The sequence below is a fragment of the Sinohyriopsis cumingii genome, unplaced genomic scaffold (assembly GCF_028554795.1).
Source record: "Sinohyriopsis cumingii isolate HCF-2022 unplaced genomic scaffold, ASM2855479v2 utg000721l, whole genome shotgun sequence".
NCBI classification, from domain to species: Eukaryota; Metazoa; Mollusca; class Bivalvia; order Unionida; family Unionidae; genus Sinohyriopsis; species Sinohyriopsis cumingii.
Window position 1 is genome coordinate 175,237 of NW_028315926.1, and position 23,319 is coordinate 198,555.

Below are 23,319 nucleotides of genomic sequence, written 5' to 3' on the forward strand. Positions count from 1 at the left end.
GCTAAACTGAGAACAAAAGGTGGTGGCATTATGTATGATTGTTTAGAGGTTAGTGCACTGTTTGTTTTTCCCTGTAGAGTTAGTACTCGTGGTGAACTGTGACTGAGTCAGTGTCATGTCTAGCGTTGGTCTGTGGATGATAATGTGTGTCACGCCAGTTGTGCGTTGAAGTCATGGTTGACTTGTGTTTGAGATTCATGCGAAAGAATTAGAATCCATCACTACTATATGCCTATCCATCACTACTATATGCCTATCCATCAACACTATAAGCCTATCCATCAACAATATATGCCTATCCATGAACAATATATGCCTATCCATCAACAATATAAGCCTATCCATCAACACTATATGCCCATCCATCAGCACTATATGCCTATCCATCAACAATATATGCCTATCCATCAACAATATAAGCCTATCCATCAGCACTATAAGCATATTCATCAACAAAATAAGCATATTCATCAACACTATATGTCCATCCATCGACACTGTATACCTATCCATCAGCATTATATGCATATCCATCAACACTATATGCCTATCCAATCAACACTTAGCCGATCCATCAATACTATATGCCTATCTATCAACAATATTATCATATCCATCAGTACTATATACATATCCATCAACACTATATGCCTATCCAATTAACACTTAGCCTATCCATCAGCATTATATGCCTATCCATCAGCGCTATATCCATATCCATCAGCCTATCCATTAACTCTATATGCCTATACATCAACACTATATGCCTATCCATCAACACTATATGACAATCCAATCAACACTTAGCCTATCCATCAGCACTATAACCCTGTCCATCAACACTATATGCCTCTCCATCAACACTATATGTCTATCCATCAACACTATATGGCAATCCATGAACACTATATGTCTATCCATAAGCACTATATGCCAATTCATCAACACTATAAGCCTATATATCACTAATATGTGCCTATCCATCAACACTATATGCCTATCCATCAGCACTATATGTCTATCAATCAACACTATTATCATATCCATCTGCACTATATGCATATGCATCAACAGTATGTGCCTATCCGACAACACTATGTGCATATCTATCAACACTATCTGCCTATCCATCAACACCATATGCCTATCCATCAACACCATATGCCTATCCATCATTATGTTTATCCATCAACACTATATGCCTATCCATCAAAACTATATGCCTATCCATCAACACTATTATCATATCCATCAGCACTAGATGCCTATCCAATCAACACTATATGCCTATCCATCAACACTATATGTCTACCCATCAACACTATATGGCAATCCATGAACACTATATGTCTATCCATAAGCACTATATGCCAATTCATCAACACTATAAGCCCATCTATCACTAATATGTGCCTATCCATCAAACTATAAGCCTATATATCACTAATATGTGCCTATCCATCAACACTATATGCCTATCCATCAACATTATGTGCCTATCCATCAACACTATATGCCTATCCATCAACATGATATGCCTATCCATCAACATTATATGCCTATCCATCACTACTATATGCCTATCCATCAACACTATATGGCTATCCATCAACACTATATGCCTATCCATCAACACTATTATCATATCCATCAGCACTATATGCCTATCCATCAACACTATATGCCTATCCATCAACACTATATGCTTAACCAATCAACACTTAGCCTATTCATCAACACTATATGCCTATCCATCAGCACAATAACCGTATCCATCAGCATTACAAGCCTATCCATCAACACTATATGCCTATCTATCAGCACTATATGCATATCCATCAACATTATATGCCTATCCACCAACACTATATGCCTATCCATGAACACTATATGCCTATCCATCAACACTATATACCTATCCATCAACACTATATGCCTATCCATCAACACTATATGCCTATCCATCAGTATAGCATGATATGCTTATCCATCAACATAATATTTAAACTACATGCCTTTCTGTTTACACAATATGCCTATCCATCAACATGAAGTGCCTATCCATCAACATGAAGTGCCTATCCATCAGTACTCTATACCTGTTCACCAACACTATATGCCTATTTCACAGAATACAGTCATAATCCATCAACACTGTCTGCTAATTCAACTAAATCAAATCACTATCCATCAACACCACATGCCTATTTAACAGAATATAGTAGGGTCAATACATGTGGAATGTCAATACAACATAATATATTACAGTCAATAAAACAGAACATAGTAGGATCAATACAGAACATGGTAGTGCAGCACTAAAATTTCAGAATTTCTATTTAACATACCTTGGCCTCATTTCCTTCTTCAGTGAATGACCTTGGCCTTGCAATGATATTTAATTTCTCCATTAGGAGCAAGAGATGGTCCTTGTTGTCATGGAACTCCTGGTGGTTTTCCTCTGTCCAGATGCATCTAGAAATGAAGAACATGACATCAGAAAAAGTCATTTTTAGGTAGTACTATACATATCATGTAGATGTACTATCATTAGCTAAGTTTTTGTTGGCTCACAATTTAACAGAAAAACCTGCTACATGTACAAGTATGTCTATATACTTCATGACTGTCAGTGATACAATACAAAAACTTGTTACATGTACAAGTATGTGTATGTACTTCATGACTGTCAGTGATACAATACAAAACCTGTTACATGTACAAGTATGTGTATGTACTTCATGACTGTCAGTGATGCAATAAAAAAAGTTACATGATTGTACATTAATGGGTGCATATTCATGATTGTCAGTGTCACAAAAAATGGCTGTACTTTCAATGTCAAATATTTTACTCACAGAATTTTCAATTGTTTCTAGTCTGAAGCTAAAATTATGTAATATATACAAACTTCAGTCACTCAAACTATGACCACCTGAATACTTGGCATCACTCAAATGACTTACCTGTGGAGAAAAATTCAAACCAAACATTTAGTCGCGGTCATATTGAAGTTCCACAACATGCTCATCTGATGCATTATCAGTACTGAGGTTACCCATTACATTAAAAAGTAAGATAACGATAATTTTAAAATCAGATAATGTGGGGTAAATTTTGGTTAATTTAAATTGTATTATTATCGAACAGATATGCCTGATAATTTTCTTTGGGCATATATACAGTCTAGTACAATTCTAGTTTACTTCTTTTAATAAAATATGTTGACTCACTGCGGATACATGCAACTTTTTACATCATTAAAGCAATGTATTAGAACAGAGCATGTGGAGAACAAAACAATCACACGGTTCAATATAAAATCAAAACTGTCAATAACAGTTACACACAGAAACATGCCAGATGGCTTCTGTAAACAAGAGACATGTCAAATCTCTCAACAGCAACTACACAGATGAACATGCCAGACAGGCTTTTGAAAACAAGAGATTTGTCAACTCTGTCAATAGCAACTACACACAGAAACATACAAGACCGGTTTTTGCAAACAAGAGACTTGTCAAATTTCTCAATAGCAGTTACACAGAAACATACAAGACAGGCTTTTGTAAACAAGAGACTGGACAAATCTGTCAATAGCAACTACACACACAAAACAGCCAGATGGGCTTTTGCACCATAAAAAGTCTTTGCACCATAAAAGAAGCCCGGTTTGAAAATGAATTATTCACAATTAAATCCATTTATCTAAGCCATTTAAAAGTTTGTGTTTATCTGCTTATTATCTAATTTTGATTGATACTGTTTCATTGTTTGTGATTGATACTCTTTCACTGTTTGTGATTGATATTGTTTCATTGTTTGTGATCAATACTGTTTCATTGTTTGTGATCAACAGAACATTTTTTCTTGTGGAATGAATATTCTTGGATCCAAAACAATAACCTAATAATTAAGCATCTGTTAACATTGATGACAATCAAACTTCTCAGGGCCCCTGCTGAATTAAACTCATTTACCAAGTTTTACAGAAACTTGATGAGAAATATCAGGCAAATGAAACTTTCTCCAGACATTGGTACAGATCAGCACCCCACCCCCGATGATGTCAATAGGTGGACAACACCAGGTCAAAGGATGGACAAAGGGATGGATTAGGCCCATGGGCAGTAAATTTTCAATGGGTGGAAATAACCAAATTGTGGGCTGGATTAGGCCCATGGGCAGTAAATTTACAATAGGTGGAAACAACCAGGTTGTGGGCTGGATTAGGCTCATGGGCAGTAAATTTACAATAGGTGGAAACAACCAGGTTGTGGGTTGGATTAGGCCCATGGGCAGTACATTTTCAATAGGTGGAAACCACCAGGTCGTGGGCTGGATCAGGCCTATGGGTAGTAAATTGCACATGCCTGCTTTAGATCTTAAGAGGTAACACAATAGATCTGATGCAAGGCATTTGGTTAATATGATCATTTCTTATTTATTATGGAACCTTTCTACAACAATGTCTATGTGGTCCTTAGAGTGGTAACTCTTATTACAGCACCAGTCTACAACAATGATAATATAAGCTTATGAACCAAGGTGAGTACAATTAGAATTTGGAACTTCAAGTGGTAACACTTGTAGTAGTAGTAGTTGTTGTTGTTGTTGTTGTAGGATTTAACGCCATTTTTCAGCATAATATAGGCATACATGGCGGCCAGCATTAATGGTGGAGGAAAACCCCTGGAAAGAACCACCGACCCACGACAAGCTGCTGGCAGGCTTTCTCACTTACCCACATTGGCCGAATCTGAGACTCAAACCCATGCAGACAGAGGTGAGATGGCAGTGATCCGTAACAGGGAGCGCTTTAGACCACTCAGCCACTCGGGGTCCCACTTGTAGTTCTAACCTGTCTATGACAATGATAATATAAGCGTGAATGAAATATGGACTTCTGAGAATTTAATGACATAATCCCATACTCCTTGTGTGCCTCAAGTATGGACTCCTGTATGGTAAGAAGTCATTTTCCATGGATGGACGGCACATGACCCATGTAAGACTATAGCATAAGCTCAAATGGCCTTTACTCAAGATGAGACAAAAAGAAAGCTATTGGCCTTTTTCACGATCTTAATTGGATTCTAAAAGTATGTTTCTAGTATGGATACAACATACAAATGCCTATTATTTGCTTATTGCTTTCAATCACAAATTATTTTCACATCACATTGGAGAATATTCCAATTTATCAAGAATGGAGCATGTGTAAATGATGGTTTTGTTGTACCACTAGACAACCAAAATGACATGCTCTCTGCTTCATGAATCTGGCTTTGCCCAGGATGCTTTGACAACTTTCTGGTAGTTGTTCTTGGAATAAATATGTTGAAAATTAGTTGTCCTCTTTGGGTTTTTCACAAACAGTGGCTTTCATTTATTATTTTCCAATTCATTTACAACAAAAATTGGATATGGGTTTATTGTTGATATCATGTGAATATTGGACCTCTGATGTACTGGGCATTTAGGTTGTGAGATTTGAGTAGACATAGCAAGCAATATAAATGTTGAGTACCAGGTTGAGTTTCATCAACAATGTAGTAATTTCATTTCATCTATGAACTGGGTAAAAACGTAATGTTGATAATACTCGACTACTACTGGAGTGTAAGGAATGCTCTATATGGATGTAATTGTGGGAAGGCTGGGAGGACATGTGTGCATTTAGGATGGGTAATTATTGTTGAAAAACTATTTTGCTAGGAGAATTGGTTTATTCTTTGAAAACGTTGCCCCAATCATAATATCTTGAGAGAATAAGTAAGAGATGGAGGGAGGTACATCCCCTTACCCTGGAGATACCATCACTGATCCCTTTAGGTATAAGAGACATACACCCCTGTTCTTTCTTCAGAAATAACATAGGCATGATCTCCCTCAGCAGATCTTGTTCTGTTACGGTACCACTTCAAACTGGGTCTTGAGCTGATGTGTCTAGACTAGACAGAGGTTTCATGATGAAAGTCTGGTTACCCGTGGAAGGAAGCCTGTTCTTGGCAATGATATAGGATGCAGACATAAGTAAAGTCTGGTTACCCGTGGAAGGAAGCCTCTTCTTGGCAATGATAAAGGATGCAGTCATAAGTCAGACGGACTCATCTTGTCGGGACTGTAATTAATTTGGGTCTGCTGCATGCATTTCAATAATTCTGCCCGAAGTCAATAACACCATGAGGAAGCAGGCCTTGTGTGAAAGGCATTCCAGATATACCCCTGAAAGAGGTTCAAAAGGGGTTTTGTTCAACCAGGTTAATTTCAAACATAGGTTCCACATTGGGCACAGAGCTGAAGTATTTGGCTGTGTATATTGTTACGTATTCCACCTTGATGCAAACAATTCCACTTATGGCGGGTCCCATCTGATATATAACAGTGACAACAGAGGGATGGAGAGACCATTCTGTTTTGTATTAGTTGATTGTTCCAGGACAAAGAATCAGCTAGTATGTTTAGGAATAATGGGATATGGTGAACTTGAACGTCAATTTGTTGTTGACCATAACACTTATGAAAGTCCTAAGTCAGGATGCAAAGGGCTGGGAACTTGGTTCCTCCTTGTCGTTATGTAGGCCTGTTGGACAGAATGAGGACTTACCATTTAAACATTCCTGCTACCAGTGAAAGGCATTCAAAATGACCTTCATCTCCAGAACATTGCTATGCAGATTTCGTTCCTGGGGAAACCATAACAACACTGGCTTCCTGAAAGAATGGTACTAGATGGGCTCCCCGGCCTTCTGTTTTTCAGAGATGCTCCCATGATTTTATTTTAGGGAAGGATTTCCTCCACCCACTCCCCTTGTCAAAGTAATAAGGGAAGGGGAATAGAATAAAGATGATTGGAAGGAGAAAATGACCACAGCTCAACATATACATAACACGTCAATATCCATCTCTTTCTTCCTTATCCACTCTGTAAGACTTCTAATGAAATCAAAATATGTAACAGATGTTGCATCACATTTTATCTGTATTAATAGGCTTTATTGAAGAAGTGCATTCTACTTTTAAACTGTATTTTAATTTTGCTTGTTTTTCTGTTGTTTCCACATTTAATTTCAAAATACATGTACTGCCAAAATGTGGAGCTGATTGGCAAGCTTTCTGTTTTGTTCCATCCATCATCTACATTGGATTCCACTTTAACATCATTTTTGTTGTTGTTCCAAATCACTCACTTGCATCTCTGTTAATACTTTCTGAGTTCCTATATTCTGATATATTTCCCGACTTTAAAAATAAGTTGCCTTCATTACTATCATCAACCAGCATTAGCCAAACTATATTGTCATCTACATATTCAACAACATTGGGTCTTCCAGATAGGCCATATTATAAACGCGCATTTGCAAAACTTTGTTTATGCAAGGTTCAAACCTTGAAACAATGCTTATTACGGGGCCTAATGTGCCAATACAATTTAATTTAACAACAATACATTTCAAACATAAGAAATCACGTGTGAAAATAGTTACGAAAAAGTGTGCATCGTGACAAGCAGTATAATATTTTTTACCATTTACGCATATACTTTGAGGGTGAACGGCTGAATAGAGTTGTATCCTGGGTAAATTTTCATATGCATGACATGAGATTAATATGTGGAAGTTCACAAGCAGTTTCACTTTCCAAGTGTGGGAATTCGTAAACCTTTGTGTGAATCACACACCCTGGGTGCATCTCTGGTAATTGCAACAGTACAAATTGTAATCCCAGGTGGTTGTACTTGCATAGGTATACCACAGCTGAGCCATTTCTATTTGCACCTGGTCTGCAAAAGGTACCTCATTTGTGTGCAGAAGGTGAGGGGTTAGTCTAGTGGGCAGACTTCCATCGTGACAGAAGCTGAGGGATTAGTCTAGTGGGCAGACTTCCATCATGACAGAAGGTGAGGGGTTAATCTAGTGGGCAGACTTCCATCATGACAGAAGGGGAGGGGTTAGTCTATTGGGCAGACTTCCATCATAACAGAAGAATCATTTGCAATGGTGCATAAAAGGGTAATCTAGGACAAAAAGAGATCTGCTGTGTTGAGAAAGTCCAGTAGGCAAAGGAAGTCCCATGCAGTTAGAGTCTTCATCGAAAGTAAAGAACCCACTATGGTTCGGATTTTCAATGCCCAATCATAAGGGAGATATACTATGTTTGCCTGTATATTGAACTTCATACGTGGGTGAAGAAATTAAGCTGGTACTAGGTTGGATTTATCCTTGTTGATGAGAAAGCCTAGAGTTTTAAGCCGTGTAGTCATGTAGTGATTTAAAGTATAAATATGGCTGGTATTTTTGCAAGATGTCATCCAGATAGCATGATTGGCAGCTGTATAAATGGTTCAGACATGCATCATTACATGGTACATGAGATGAGTGAAGACCCAAAGGGCTGTTGTTAAGTCTAAATGGAAGTGCTCTTAATTGGTATGCAATGTCATTGTATGGTGAACCGCAGGAACTTAATCGATTCCTGGTGAATAGTGACATGAAGGTAAGTATCTTTTAAGTGCACACTGATGACAAAGTCTCCCTTTTGGACGGCATTCAACGTATGCCACTGTGTTTCCATTGAGAACCAAGGTGCATGAATAAACTGATTAAAGACGCTGAGGTTGATGACTGAATAGAGAGTGCCATTTACCTCTGGGACCAAGACAAGTTTGGATTAAAGCCCAGGAGAATTTTGAATGGATCGGATTGGAGATCTGTAATTGGTGGGACTATGGAGAGAGGATGAAGTGTGTGAAAAGTGAGGCAGAGTACCCTGGAAATCACTTGTCAAGTCCATAATTTGTCATGGAAAATCTCGTTTCATTTGGCAGCAAAGAATTTGAGCCATTCTCTAACTAGAATGTGTAGAAAAAGCAGAGTGGAGATGACATCATCTTTTGAGGACAGCAAGCTGTTGGGAGAAAAATGTTTATTTGCCTTGGTTTGTGAGGACTGTGGTTTTTGCTGGGTGGAGGTTGAATAGGACACTTTTCCAGAGGTTTGTGTCCTATGTGTGCCTCTTGGATTCTTTTGTTGATTTTCTGTAATATCTATGTATAAATGGTGTGTTTGCAGTGAAGGGATATTGGTCTCCTTGGTTGCTTGTATGCTGACATCTTTGATCTGGCCATTAGCACATTTACCCCTAGCGACGACTTAATGGGGCAGGAGGTAGAAGCCTATGGCCGAACTCTGTGGCATCATGATCAAGCAAGATATACTAAAGTGGGTGGTACTGTATAAAGGAAGACAGATGTGGCTCTACAATGAAAGCAAACAATCTGGAATATCTAGTTGCACTACAAAATACTGATAAAAAACCTCACTTTTTGGACCCAACTTTTTCTACCGAAAATTCGCCCGTGGTCATTATCTGATTTTGTTTCTGGATTTTAGACTTTTTGGTCTCAGATCTATAGCAAACTGGTATGAACTGCAAACAGACAGGTGAGCCTTTGCAAAAAGTAAGATAAGATTTTCATTTGGAATAAAAAGTGGTCTCGATACAAAAATAATGGCTCTGTTTAGCACCAAAAAAAACCCCACAAAAAACAACTCCAACTTTTACCCTTCTGCTCATGCGTGAGTCAAATAACCAATGAAAAACGATGTTTCTAACACAAATAGGCAGTATGTTATTGAAAGATCACTGGGGATTTGGTGTTTTTGGATCTATTCTGAAATAGCTTTCAAAATGTGAGAGAAAACTGAGTCACTTTCCACCACTTGTAAATTTGTAGCTGTTGTTTCAGCATTGGCCAAAGTGTTCAATAATCTGGTCATTCTTGGATGAAGATAAGCCTCCTGTTTGAAGATAGCCAAAGAGAGAAAGTACAGCACAAAACCCACAGCTACAATACTCTGCATTAACTGCTCAGTGTCATCAAAGGCCATCCAATCCTTACACGTGGCGTATCATCCCCATAAGATAAGATATCAAAATCACCTGCTAGGATTTCTAAACAAAAGGTAGTCACTGACATGAATTAAATGGGAGTCGCTTTTGCAAGAAGAAAAGTCGGTTATTGCTTGGATCATGTAGTTGATAATGAAGATAGTTTAGAAATGTCTGAAATCCTCCCAGACTGTGGTATCATATTGTCTAGAACTGATGAAATGACTTGAGAGCAAGCATCAACATTCTTGCTGGTCTGAGGTGAGGCTGAGGTTTCCTGTGATACCTGGCAATTAGCTGGTGAAGAGTGACAAAGTCTGCAGCTCATGAAACTCATAGATCGCCCGAAATATAAACCATGGCTTTGAAATGGTCCCTGTGTAAGGAGTCTCTTCTTATGGCAGAGCGAGAGGGATTTACAAAACAAGATCTGATGAATGTACATAATGCCACAGGTCAGGTTGGACATACTGGAAGCTTTGTTGCTGTTTAGGCACTGACACTGAAATGGAATTAAGCCATCTGTGTATGGCGAGGTGTCATCCGAGTTGTAAGGTTAGGATGGGTTACAGATGTTTGATCCATGTAAATGCTGGTTAGAGGGAACAGTTGGCAGTTTATTTAGCTTTCCCTCGCTGTTATGCGATATAAATGAAGTTGAAACCTGTGGAGGAAAGGACCATAAGAATTGCCAAAAAGGCTGAATCCAGTGGTGGTTACTTGGTTGCTGCAATCGTCTCCGATGCTGAAGGGTGACATGTCAACTTATCTCCCTTGTGTGCCATAAAATCTTGCACCAAACGTCAGCATGCAGACTGATGTAACCATCCATCACTGTACATTTTCGTGCTTTGCCCATGGTTCTAATCTGTAGGACAAATAGAGCAGATTACAACAAACTGGGCAGCCCTGCACCCGTCTTTCGAATGCAATGTTGTTGCAGAGCTGTATGTTAAGTTGACCAAGCAATAGATAACAGCCAGTGTAATAAGGAATGAAGTGCATAGGTAACTATGACAATACCATCTATAGGAACAATACATTATAAGGCTGTATACCTGCACCTGTCTTGCTTGGATATTGTGAGGGTGACGGGCAAAACCAAATGAAGGTTACCTGGAAAACATGTTATGTTCTCTCACTTAAAGAAGAAGTAAACCATCTAACTGTGCTTTCATCACAAAGTTAGAATTTCAGTTTCTCCAAAAGGATTTTATCATCCGCTATTTCAAAAGCTTTCCTGAAATCTACAAATACAGATCCTATTATTCTACCTTGGTTAAGTGCATGAAGCCATTTATCAGTTAGGGAGATCAAGGCAGTCTCACATGAATGGTTCTGTCTAAAGCCTGATTGATTAGAGTGTAACAGCAAGTGTTTGGTTAAATTTGACACGAATGATTCATGGACATGTTTTTCAATCAACTTTGACAAGTTTGGTAGTACTGAGATTGGTCGATAGTTATCAGCAGCGTCCATAGAACCAGATTTGTGAATAGGAGTTGCTTATGAAGTTTTCCATATCTTGGGGAAAATGAGGTTGCAATACTTAAACTGATTATGAATGTTATGCTATCTAAAAGAGCAGAGCCAGAATATTTAATGATCATGGATCAATATGATCAAGTCCTGTGGCTTAAATGGTATCAAGTTCACTGAGACATTGTTTAACAATTAACAACGTTTTTTTTATACTGGTGGAATAGATATAGTTGTATTCAAAACGTTGTATTGCCATGACTTGACTTTAATTTTTGGATTATTTTTACTTTAATTCGCAATACTGTAAGTTCCTTTTTTCCCTCATTTTTCTTTTTGTATTTTAGGGAAAGAAATTATTTGTTAAATTTTACAAAGTTTGTTGTTTTCACACTTGTATGTTACTTATGTTAAAAAAGATAGGCTCGTAACACCTTAAGATCAACTTGTTAAGTCATGCAACACTGTTTACCAAATACAGCAGTTATTCTGAAGTGGTTCTTTGGGGGCACATATACTATGTGGTTGGTTTAGTTTTTCATTCCTTCTATTAATTTAATTATGGTTATCAAAGTTATATACACTGAATAGGAATGACAGGTGTTTACTGATGTAAGTTTCTTTGGTGGGAATGGAGATGCTATTTTGCATGTAGAGACAAATGCACAACAATCACAGTGATCAATCATCGGATTGAAACTAACTGGTGAAAATTTTATTGCTGTGATGTATTTTGTGACTAAGGTATTGTTGTAGTGGTTAAAAAATATTCTGAAATTTATGTCAATAATATTTAAACTTAACATTATAATCAATGAAGAAACAAAACCTTGTAGTGTCATATTATTTCGTCACAACAATATTCATAGGTAATAAAACAGAACATGGTTTCTGTGGATTGCATGCAATATATCTATGTAGGGTTTAGGAGAAATTAAAATCAACATGTATAACGTAACAATTGGGAGTTCTCTGCCCAAATCTGGAGATATGAGATTATGAGAGTTTTTATCTCCCAGCTGAGAGTTGATAGGTATGTGTGGATATCATAATACGTCTGATGAAACCCCATGCCAAATGAATTTCTGTTTCAGAGATATGGCCACATACTTGACGTTAAGATCACAACCATTTTAACTAAAGATCAACATTAAAAACACAAAGGTCTATTAGCGAAATCCCATGACGATATGGCGATTCATTGAAGAGAAGTAGAGTTAACAAGATTTTGTCAAGCTGGCGACTGATACAGCCATATTAGACCCCAGATCAACACCATTTTGATTTATGACCAGGCAGACATCATAAGACCATACATTCGGGAGTAATGATGTTATAGATAGTCACAGTGTGATGACCATATTGGATGTCAGATTTAATCAGACATGGTGATGAGGAAGAAAATGAATTATGAGAAGACCTACAACATATACATATGAAATATATAAATAATTAAAAGTAAACCAATCTAACACACATGCAATTCACAAAATGACAAGGCGAGGAATTATTATAAAACTATTGCAATGCAATTCCTAAACCTTGCCAGCACTGTGTAGTATTCTGATGTCCAATAGTTATTTTCTTTCATACCATTTACAAAGTAATGAGTAACGTATTCGACCCAGAAATGTTGAAGTTGACTCCTGCAGTCATTGGAACAGGGAACTTGTCAACAGAAATTGGCTGGTGCATATTAGGCACACACAATGCAAGAAATGTACATAATATTCACTCACCAGTGTCATGACCGAGGTAAACAATGGAAGTCTTGAAGAACTCACACTTATCTGATTTAGGTCCTTCCTTCCGAAAACTGCTTCGATGCATTGGATATGTTCCTCAATGGTTCTTAAGAAGATCAGGATGTCGTCCAAAATGATTAAACACTCTCTCCAATGTAGGTCACCCTGTATTGTTTCACTCAAAGAAATTAATTTACCTACAGACAAGGCAGTCTTGTGTTTATCTTTTTTACTGAATTTCCACATTCAAGTATCCAGATCTGAGATCAAGCTTGGAAAAAGTCTACCAAACTATCGAGGATATAATCAAACCATCGCAATAAATACGTGTTATGTTTGATACAAGCGTTAAGTTGATATCAGTAGATTGAGAAATGCAGGGACCCATTCTTCTTTCTGATCAAGACTACACTGGATGATAAAGGGAGACTCATATTCTCTAATAACTCCATCCTTTACCATCTCCTTTACGTACTGGCATACCTCCTCATAGAATCACGGTGGAATTCTACGATATGCCTGCTTAAAAGGCGTAGGATCTTCCAACACAGTCTAGTGTACTAACAAGTCCAATACAAGTGTCACTTTTAGACAACACACAAGTCCAACTACCTAGGACCAGTTTCACTCTCAGCACATGGCTTGTGTGAGGTTCTGAGTATCAACATATATCCCTAAATTACCAACTGGGGAGGCTTTTCAGGTAGGAAAAAGATCAGAGGTGATATTATCAACTACATCAACTGTTCTAATCTGGCAAACACTGGACTTGGGATCGAAAAATAGGTTTCCCTCTCATATTACTGAGCCTGACAACAATAACCAGTTCACTGTAATCATGCACTACCTTATTGCCAGATGGATTTATCCTCGTGGAACCTTTAGAAGTAGAAATGTTACCTAAAGAACCTAACGTGGATAATGAAAGTTATGCTCTACCAACTGAACTTCATGAATGAAATCTAGATAAGACTGCAGTGAATCATACTTTATATTGTCTATATGGTCAACTTCAGTAGGAGCTGCAATAAGAAAATTTTCAAGATGGCTGCCATGGTGACCATATTGTAATTCAAAGTGGCACTATTTTTGCATAGGAATAAGCAGACATCGCAAGAAGTCTTTTAGGGAAAACCCCATGGTGGTATGGTCATACATTCAGGTAGAATAGTGATGACAAGATGGTCAATAAGTGACAACCATTTTGGATAACAAATTGGTCCCATGTTCATTTAAGACCAACTAAGCAGCAAAGGAAGTATTTTGGCAAAAACTACATACACTGTTATCAATACAATTTTCTGTTCGGTAAGTCACTGGCAATAATAAGATTTCTAACATGGCTGTCATGGTGGCCATGCTGGACTTCAGAGCGACACCATTTTTATCTTGTTTCAGTCATTAACCTCGACATTTGACCTTTGCCCCCAAAGTCTAAATTTTCGTCCATTCCCCATGTGCAAGACATCAAGAAAGTTTGCTTAAGTTATGTCATGTAGGACTAATGTTATGGTCCATTGTTTTTCTTATGACTTTTTAATCCTACAATTAAAAGGATTGTTCCTTGCTCCAAATGCCAGATGTCCACAATACATGGTAGCTGTAGATGGTGGATAAGTCAAGTTATTTTGCACAAACCCTTCTCCTTCTGTCAGTTTGTGCCCTTGACCTCTAAGTATTTTAACCAAAAATCAATAGGGTTCTTCCTAACCTAAGTGCTAACTATCTGAAAGTTTGGAATCTGCTGATTGTGGAAAACTAAACTTTATTACGTGGAAAAACTGGTACAGACAGATGATGGACAACAATTATTACAGACTGATGGATAGATAACAAGTAATTGGTACCGACAACAAATGGATGGATAACAATACAGACTGATGGATGGATAACAACTAATTGGTACAGACAGATGATGGATAACAATTGCTACAGACTGATGGATGGATAACAACTAATTGGTACAGACAGATGATGAATAACAATTGCTACAAATAGATGGATGGATAACAATTGCTACAGACAAATAGATGGATAACAATTGCTACAGACAAATGGATGGATAACATTTGCTACAGACCGTTGGATGGATAACAATCGCTACAGACAAATGGATGGATAACAATTGATACAGACAAATGGATGGATAACAATTGCTACAGATAGATGGATGGATTACAATTGCTACAGACAGATGTATGGATTACAATTGCTACAGATAGATAGATGGATAACAACAAATAGGTACAAATGGACAGACAACACCTAATTGGTACAGACAGATGGATAACAACTGATAGGTACAAATGGACAGATAACACCTAAATGGTACAGACAGATGGATGAACAATAACTAATTGATACATACAGATGGATTGGCAATAATTGGTACAGATATATAGTTGGACAACTCCTACTTGGTAAAGATATATTGACAATCAATTGGTACAGATGGCCGGAAAACAACTAGTACAGCCATATGTTGGTAGAGGGATTCTAAAATAAATTTTGGTGGTGAATCTTTTAGAATACATCCTTCACATAGCTATGTTAGTAGAGTGAATCTAAAAGGTGGCATCAATCATGACAAGATTGGTTATCAAAGGGCAGACAATCAGCAATACCTGCCTACTGCTTTAAGAAATAGCAAACTTCTAAACCCATACACAAGGATTCACATGTTGATGTAGATTTTGTTAACTAATTATGACTTCATGGAAAAATGGCATGACTTCTGGAATGATTATTACATATCCTGGTGAAAGTCACCCAATGTGTGGAGCAGACAAATTAGATTTTTTTCCAAGGACAAGCAGTTTATCATCAGTAGAGTGACAACATTAATTTGGACTATTAATGGATTTGTAAATAAACATTTTCTTTGGATATGATGCAGAATTAATAGAACAAGGAGACTAGGATTCTTTTAAAAAGGCAAATATGTACAAACCTATCAATTCATGGGTGAGTTTTCCTGTTTCTTTGAATTCATACCACTTGCTAGTGATAGCAGAGTATTTCTTGATGAAAGTTTCAGCTGTGATGAGGGACTTCAGGGCATCAATCAACCACTGTGGATCCAGCACAATCTTCTCTCTCAATGCTTCAACACTGAAAAAATGTAAAAAAAATTATTTGTATCTCAAGAAATCAAACAAGAACTGGGCTGATTTTATCTCAAGAAATCAAGCAATGACAGGGCTGATTTTTTATCTCAAGACTTCAAACAATGACAGCACTGATTTTTTTCCACCCATTCAACAGAGAAATCCAACTGTTTTGCTAACCTTACTTTTCTTATCTCAGTCTAATCATCTCAGACCAATCATCTCAGTCAATGTGTCCAGGTGCTCAGAACAACTTTAAAAAAAGAAACCTTTGTTGTCTTCTGCTGTGCCTGACGTAGTTGTTCTAAAATGGAACAACAACAACAAATATATGATAAAAACATAGCAACTTAAGGTCAGTCTATCTTTTAGAACACACCATACAAAAATATTTTGAGAGAGACAAAGACACACACATATGATGTTGAGCATTATGGTATTATGCTAGCTCATTCCATATAGCATGGTCAATTTTATGCTATATGCAGGCATAGCTCAGTGCATTTTCAGGTCAACATCATCAAATAAAGCTACATAACTAGTTTTAAATACTTTTGTGCAAAACATTATATACTATTAGCTATATTTAGTGATGCCGACCTGAAACATGACTGTGCAAAGATAGGATAAAAATTTCAATGCAGTGTGAAATGAACTATGACAGAAAACACCGATTCATGCACATAGACCATAGACCTATACACTTCATAGCCTCCCAACTCTCTTAACTACAGAAAATTTAGTAATAACTAGACATCTGTATGTCAAACATGCTTTATTCTGATTTTGTTAAGCATCTCCATTGTGCATCAGTTGAATCAAAAATATACCTACAATATTTAATGACAAATAATGTATTTGCCAACCAGAAGGAATCATTTATCCATCAACACATTAATCCATAAGCAAATTTCACTGTAGCTCTTGCCATATTTCCAAGACAGAAAAATACATTTTCAAAGAATCCATGAACTTGAAAGTTTAGCACATAGTTATCTACTAGGATCCGTATTTGAATGGTCTTTTATAAATGGAGGTAATTTTACAATCAATCTTAAGGACAACACAAGTATGTCACAAACAGTTTCAGCTTTTCCAAAGAAAAGGAGTTATATACAATAGTGACACAGATCACTAATTACCCACGAATAATCTAATGCAACATGTTACTCTTTGTTACAAAGTATAACTACAGTAGAACTAAATTCCCAGTATTGTTTCATTATTTACAATAGAACTTTTCAAAATTGGAACTGATGAAAATGAAACAGTTTCTTGTAATAAATATTAATTATTTATTGTTAATTCCATATAACATCCATATATTACACGTGATAATACCTCATTACTATGTGATGTTTTATGTTGTCATTTTTCTTTGCCCAAACGTATAAACTGTGTACTTTGGATGGAATGGTCATACCACAGCCCTCATTGACATATCTGTATTAATGAGACACATGTAAACATGTGCATGTGAACTACATTACACTAGTGAAGAGTTCAGTTTACTTTAAAGGAAAATATTTGGAGAGAAAACTAATCTATGTTGGGGTTTGGACCGAGACAAGGAAATCTTAGTCATGGGGTTACATTATTTGTCTCTCAACGAGGCAAGCCTTGTGGGGAGATAAATAATTTAACCCCTTGATGGGGATTTTTTTTTGTCTCAGTCCAAACCCCAATATAGATTCTATATATCTCAAGACACCAAACAATGACAGGGCTGATTTTATCTCAAACAATGACAGGGCTTGTTGTCTTTGATCAATTTTGTACAGCATACAATCTCTAAGATCTATAACAGTCACAATGATTGTCTGATAACTTACAAATCATTCATGTCGGACAATATGTACATCTTTTTCATCAGAGACAGTAATCATTCTGTGTTTAACAATTTTCAAATTAATTAGCGACACTAATCCTCTTTTGGCCATTCCGTCAACTAACGCATATCAACTAATGTACGGGAAATAAACCTACCATATGGCCTGTCTGTCAACTCATGCATGTCAACCAGTGTACTCGAAACCAACCTACTTGGTGGCCTATCTGTCAACTCATGCATGTCAACCAGTGTACTGGAAATGAACCTACTATTTGGCCAGTCTGTCAGCTCATGCATGTCAACCAGTGTACTGTAGATCAAGCTATGTTTTGGCCAGTCTGTCAACTCATGCATGTCAACCAGTGTACTGTAGATCAACCAACCTTTTGAACAGTCTGTCAACTCATGCATGTCAACCAGTGTACTGTAGATCAACCAACTTTTTGGCCAGTCTGTCATCTCATGCATGTCAACCAGTGTACTGGACATCAAGCTACGTTTTGGCCAGTCTGTCAACTCATCAATGTCAACCAGTGTACTGGAGATCAACCTACTGTTTGGCCTGTCTGTGCAGCTCATGCATGTAAACTAGTGTATTGTAGATCAACCTACTTTTTGGCCTTTCTGTCAAGTCATGCATGTCAACGAGTGTATTGCAGATCAACCTACATTTTGGCCAGCCTGTCAGCTCATGCATGTCAAACATACTACTGGAAATCAACTTACTTTTGGCCAGTCTGTTGGCTCATGCATGTCAACCAGTGTAATGTATATCTACCTACATTCTGGCCAGTCTGTCAGCTCATGCATGTCAACCAGTGTACTGGAAATCAACATACTTTTGGCCAGTCTGTCACCTGATACATGTAAACCAGTGTACTGGAGATCAGCCTACTTTTTGGCCAGTCTGTCAACTCATGCATGCCAAGCAGTCTTCTGTAGATGAACCTACATTTTGGCCTGTCTGTCAGCTCATGCATCTCAACCGTGTATTGTAGATCAACCTACGCTTTCGCCAGTCTGTAAGGTCATGCATGTCAACCAGTGTAGTGGAGATCAACCTATCTTTTTGGCCAGTATGTCAGCTCATGCATGTTAACAAGTGTACTGGAAATTAACCTACTTTTTGGCCAGTCTGTCATCTGATGCATGTCAACCAGTGTACTGTAGATCAACCAACTTTTTGGGCCAGTCTGTCGGCTCATGCATGTCAACCAGTGTACTGGAAATCAACCTACTTTTGGCAGTCTGTCAGCTCATGCATGTCAACCAGTGCACTGTAGATCAACCAACATTCTGGCCGGTCTGTCAGCTCATGCATATCAACCATGGTACTGGAAATCAACCTACTTTTTGGACAGTCTATTGTTGTTGTTGTTGTAGGATTTAATGCCATTTTTCAGCACATGGTAGGCTATACATGGCGGCCAGTATTAATGGTGGAGGAAGAATCCGGGAAAACCCCAGAAAGAACCACCGACCCACAAGAAGCTACTGGCAAGCTTTCTTACATATCCACACTGGCTGAATCCGAGACTCGAACCCACGCAGACAGAGGTGAGATGGCAGTGATCCGTAACGGAGAGAGCTTTAGACCATTCGGCCACTCGGGGTCCCATTGGCCAGTCTGTCAGCTGATGCATGTCAACCAGTGTACTGTAGATCAGCCAACTTTTTGGCCAGTCTGTCAACTCATGAATGCCAAGCAGTCTACTGTAGATCAAGCCTACGCTTTGGCCAGTCTGTCAGGTCATGCATGTCAACTGGTGTACTGGAGATCAACCTACTTTTTGGCCAGTCTGTCAGCTCACGCATGTCAACCAGTGTACTGGAAATTAACCTACTTTTTGGCCAATCCGTCAGCTCATGCATGTCAACCAGTGTACTGTAGATCAACCAACTTTTTGGCTACTCTGTTAGTTCATGCATGTCAACCAGTGTACTGGAAATTGTACTGGAAATTAACTTACTTTTTGCCCAGTCTGTCCGCTAATGCATATCAAATAATGTTCACGTGGGAAAGCCTGCCAGTAGCTTCTCATGGGTAGCTGGTTCTTCCCTGGGTTTTCCAGGGTTCTTCCTCCACCAGTTATACTGGCCATCATGTATAACCTATTTTGTGCTCAAAAATAGCGTTAAACCCTAAAACAACAACAACAACATCAAATAATGTTATACAAATCAACATTGTTTTATTCCATGTCTACAGGCAGGTGTATTATAACCATGGCCTTTGACCTTGAACCTGATGTCATGGATCAAATACTGCTGAATCTGCCTCATATTCTCAAGACCTCCTTGCAGACACATATCATGACACTAGGCCGACCAGTCCCAACACAAGACCTCCTTGCAGACACATATCATGATGTCCCACCCAGCCACACTATCCTGACACCAGGCCGACCAGTCCCAACACAAGACCTCCTTGCAGACACATATCATGATGTCCCACCCAGCCACATTATCATGACACTAGGCCGACCAGTCCCAACACAAGACCTCCTTGCAGACACGTAGCATGATGTCCCACCCAGTCACATTATCCTGACACCAGGCCGACCAGTCCCAACATAAGACCTCCTTGCAGACACATATCATGATGTCCCACCCAGCCACATTATCATGACATTAGGCCGACCAGTCCCAACAAAAGACCTCCTTGCAGACACATATCATGATGCCCCACCCAGCCATATTATCATGACACTAGGCCGACCAGTCCCAACACAAGACCTCCTTGCAGACACGTATCATGATGTCCCACCCAGCCACATTATCCTGACACCAGGCCAACCAGTCCTGACACAAGACCGCCTCGTTTGCTATTTTGATATCTGATGTATATGTTTGAACTGTGTTACTCACGAACCATTATATATGAAAAGATGAAGCCACAGTGCCTAAAATGGCACTCCATCAAGATAATCTTCACATAAATCCAAAACAACGGATTTGACAACAGTCAAAAGCTTTTATAACAAAATCAATGTCAGTGCAAGTCATAAGTTTTTTATAACAAAATCAACTTGTGTGTGTGTGTGTGTGTGTGTGTGTGTGTGATTAGGATTTTTAACGTAGCTTTTAAGAAATTTCAGTCATATCGCTTTGATGTCTCCAGTGTAGCAGCTTATAGTGATATCTAGCACTGAGGCATCATGCAGCAGACACGTAGCATGATGTCCCACTCAGTCACATTATCCTGACACCAGGCCGACCAGTCCTAACACTAACCTCTTAATGCTGAGTGCATAGCGAGGTAGCTGTTAGTACCATTTTTGTAAGTCTTTGGTACGACTCGGCTGGGGATCGAACCCACGGCCTCCCGCTTCCAAGGCAGATGTTCTAACCACTAGGCAACCCAAGCAGTCACACTTTTTTGTAGAAATGCAAATAAAAATATATAGTCTGGTAAACATTCATAACATCATTTTCATTAGTAACGAAATTCATGCTGGAAAAAGACCTTCAGTTAAAATTCTACATCAATAAGATAAACCCATTAAATTGAAAAGCAAATATCCCAAATTTTCAAAATATACAAATGCGACGAGAAGTCGATGATACAAGCAAAAGTAAATGAATAGTATAAGTACAAAAGGGATAAGTAATTATTACCCACAATGCTTTTTAACTGTACATTTATATATCACAATGCTGAATGGAATATTCACATAAGTGTGTCTATTAAGCATGAAAATATAACTGGATAGTATCTCCCCTTTCTTATTAATTGTGAGTGGTCACAGAATGAACCCAATTTCTCTTCAGTTGCTTTTACTAGGAAAGATTGTGTGATTATTGGATAAAAAAATATTTATCCTTATATCACACCAATTCAATTCAATAAATGTATCTGTGATCATTGCATTGATCTGTGTGTGTGTATATATATATATATATATATATATATATATATATATATATACACACACATACACACAGTGCAACAACACACCCATAACGCGAATTTGGATATAATGCAGTCGTGGTGTGGCTCCTGACATTTCATATATTCATTTGCACATGAAAAAATATTTTTTGTTCAAAGTACATGAAACAGTGTATAAAAAATGTATTATTATGGGAAGAGATCGCGTACAAATCTAATTTAATATGATCATGGTGTGGTTCCTGAAATTTCAAATAGATGAATGTGTATTTGTCTTGTATCGGGAAAAATATTTGTTTAAGTATGAGAAATAGTTTGTAAAATGTTTATTATTTTTTTGGGGAAGAGTTCGTGTATGAATTTTAATATAATAGAATCGTGGCATAGCTTCTGAAATTTAAAAATATCACTAGGTTCTTGAAGTGTTATGCTAAAATAAACATCGGAAATGTTACTGATTACTGGTCCATGAGCAAAGCCAGTAAGTTGTCTGTAATTGTCTTCAGTTAATTATGTTTATAATCTTTGCTCAAACAATAGCGAACATGTGTTTCTTCCTTAAGTGCATACACAACCATGCAGCAGACAATGTGGTCGTTAATAAAATATTATCACAGTTTAATAAACATCAAAAAATAAAAGCCGCCAGCATGTTTGCTGGGCTTGGCGGTGTTATTATATGCAATCAGTTGACCAGTAAATAATGTCCACTTTACGAGCTGGAAATTGACTGGGTACAAAACTGAACATGTGTTCAGTTTTCAAAAAATGTATAAAAGAGGCTCGTGACCATTGCAGGCCCACTGCTCTTAGTTCCCAGGGTTTACACGTGTATGGGGTTTGCTTATGAACTCGTTATTGATTTCCTATTTTTATATAAAAATATTTTACTGTTATGGAAAGCAAGTTCACAAACGCAATTCTCTCTCTGCACTTTGTGCAAACAAAATTTATTATCATTTTGGGGGGCGTTGATCATGAATGAATTTGAGTATAATACGATATATAATACGATCATGGCATGGTTCCTGAAATTTTAAATACACGTATGAATTTGAGTATAATATGATATATAATACGATCATGGCATGGTTCCTGAAAATTTAAATACACGTATGAATTTGAGTATAATATGATATATAATACGATCATGGTGTGGTTCCGGAAATTTTAAATACATGTACGTGTATTTTTCTTGTACACGGAAAAATACTTTTTTAAAGTAAGAGAAATAGTGTTTAAAACGTTATTATCATTTTCGGGAAGTGTTCAGGTATGAATTCGAATTTAATACGATTGTGGCTTGACTTCTGAAATATAACAATTTCACCAGGTTCTTGAAGTGCTATGCCAAAATAAACATTACCGGAA

The 23,319-nt window shown here is 37.7% G+C and overlaps 1 pseudogene across 1 annotated transcript in view; it reads right to left on the reverse strand.

The window, feature by feature from the left end:
- The window catches only part of LOC149773263 (uncharacterized), a 72,330-nt pseudogene that overhangs the window by 12,864 nt on the left and 36,147 nt on the right, over window positions 1–23,319 (reverse strand). The window contains exons 8-10 of the transcript XR_016417417.1: window positions 16,069–16,229; window positions 14,062–14,140; window positions 2,349–2,475 (exon numbers count right to left, since the gene is read on the reverse strand). The product of XR_016417417.1 is annotated as an uncharacterized LOC149773263 (transcript). The remainder of the gene's footprint in view (window positions 1–2,348; window positions 2,476–14,061; window positions 14,141–16,068; window positions 16,230–23,319) is intronic.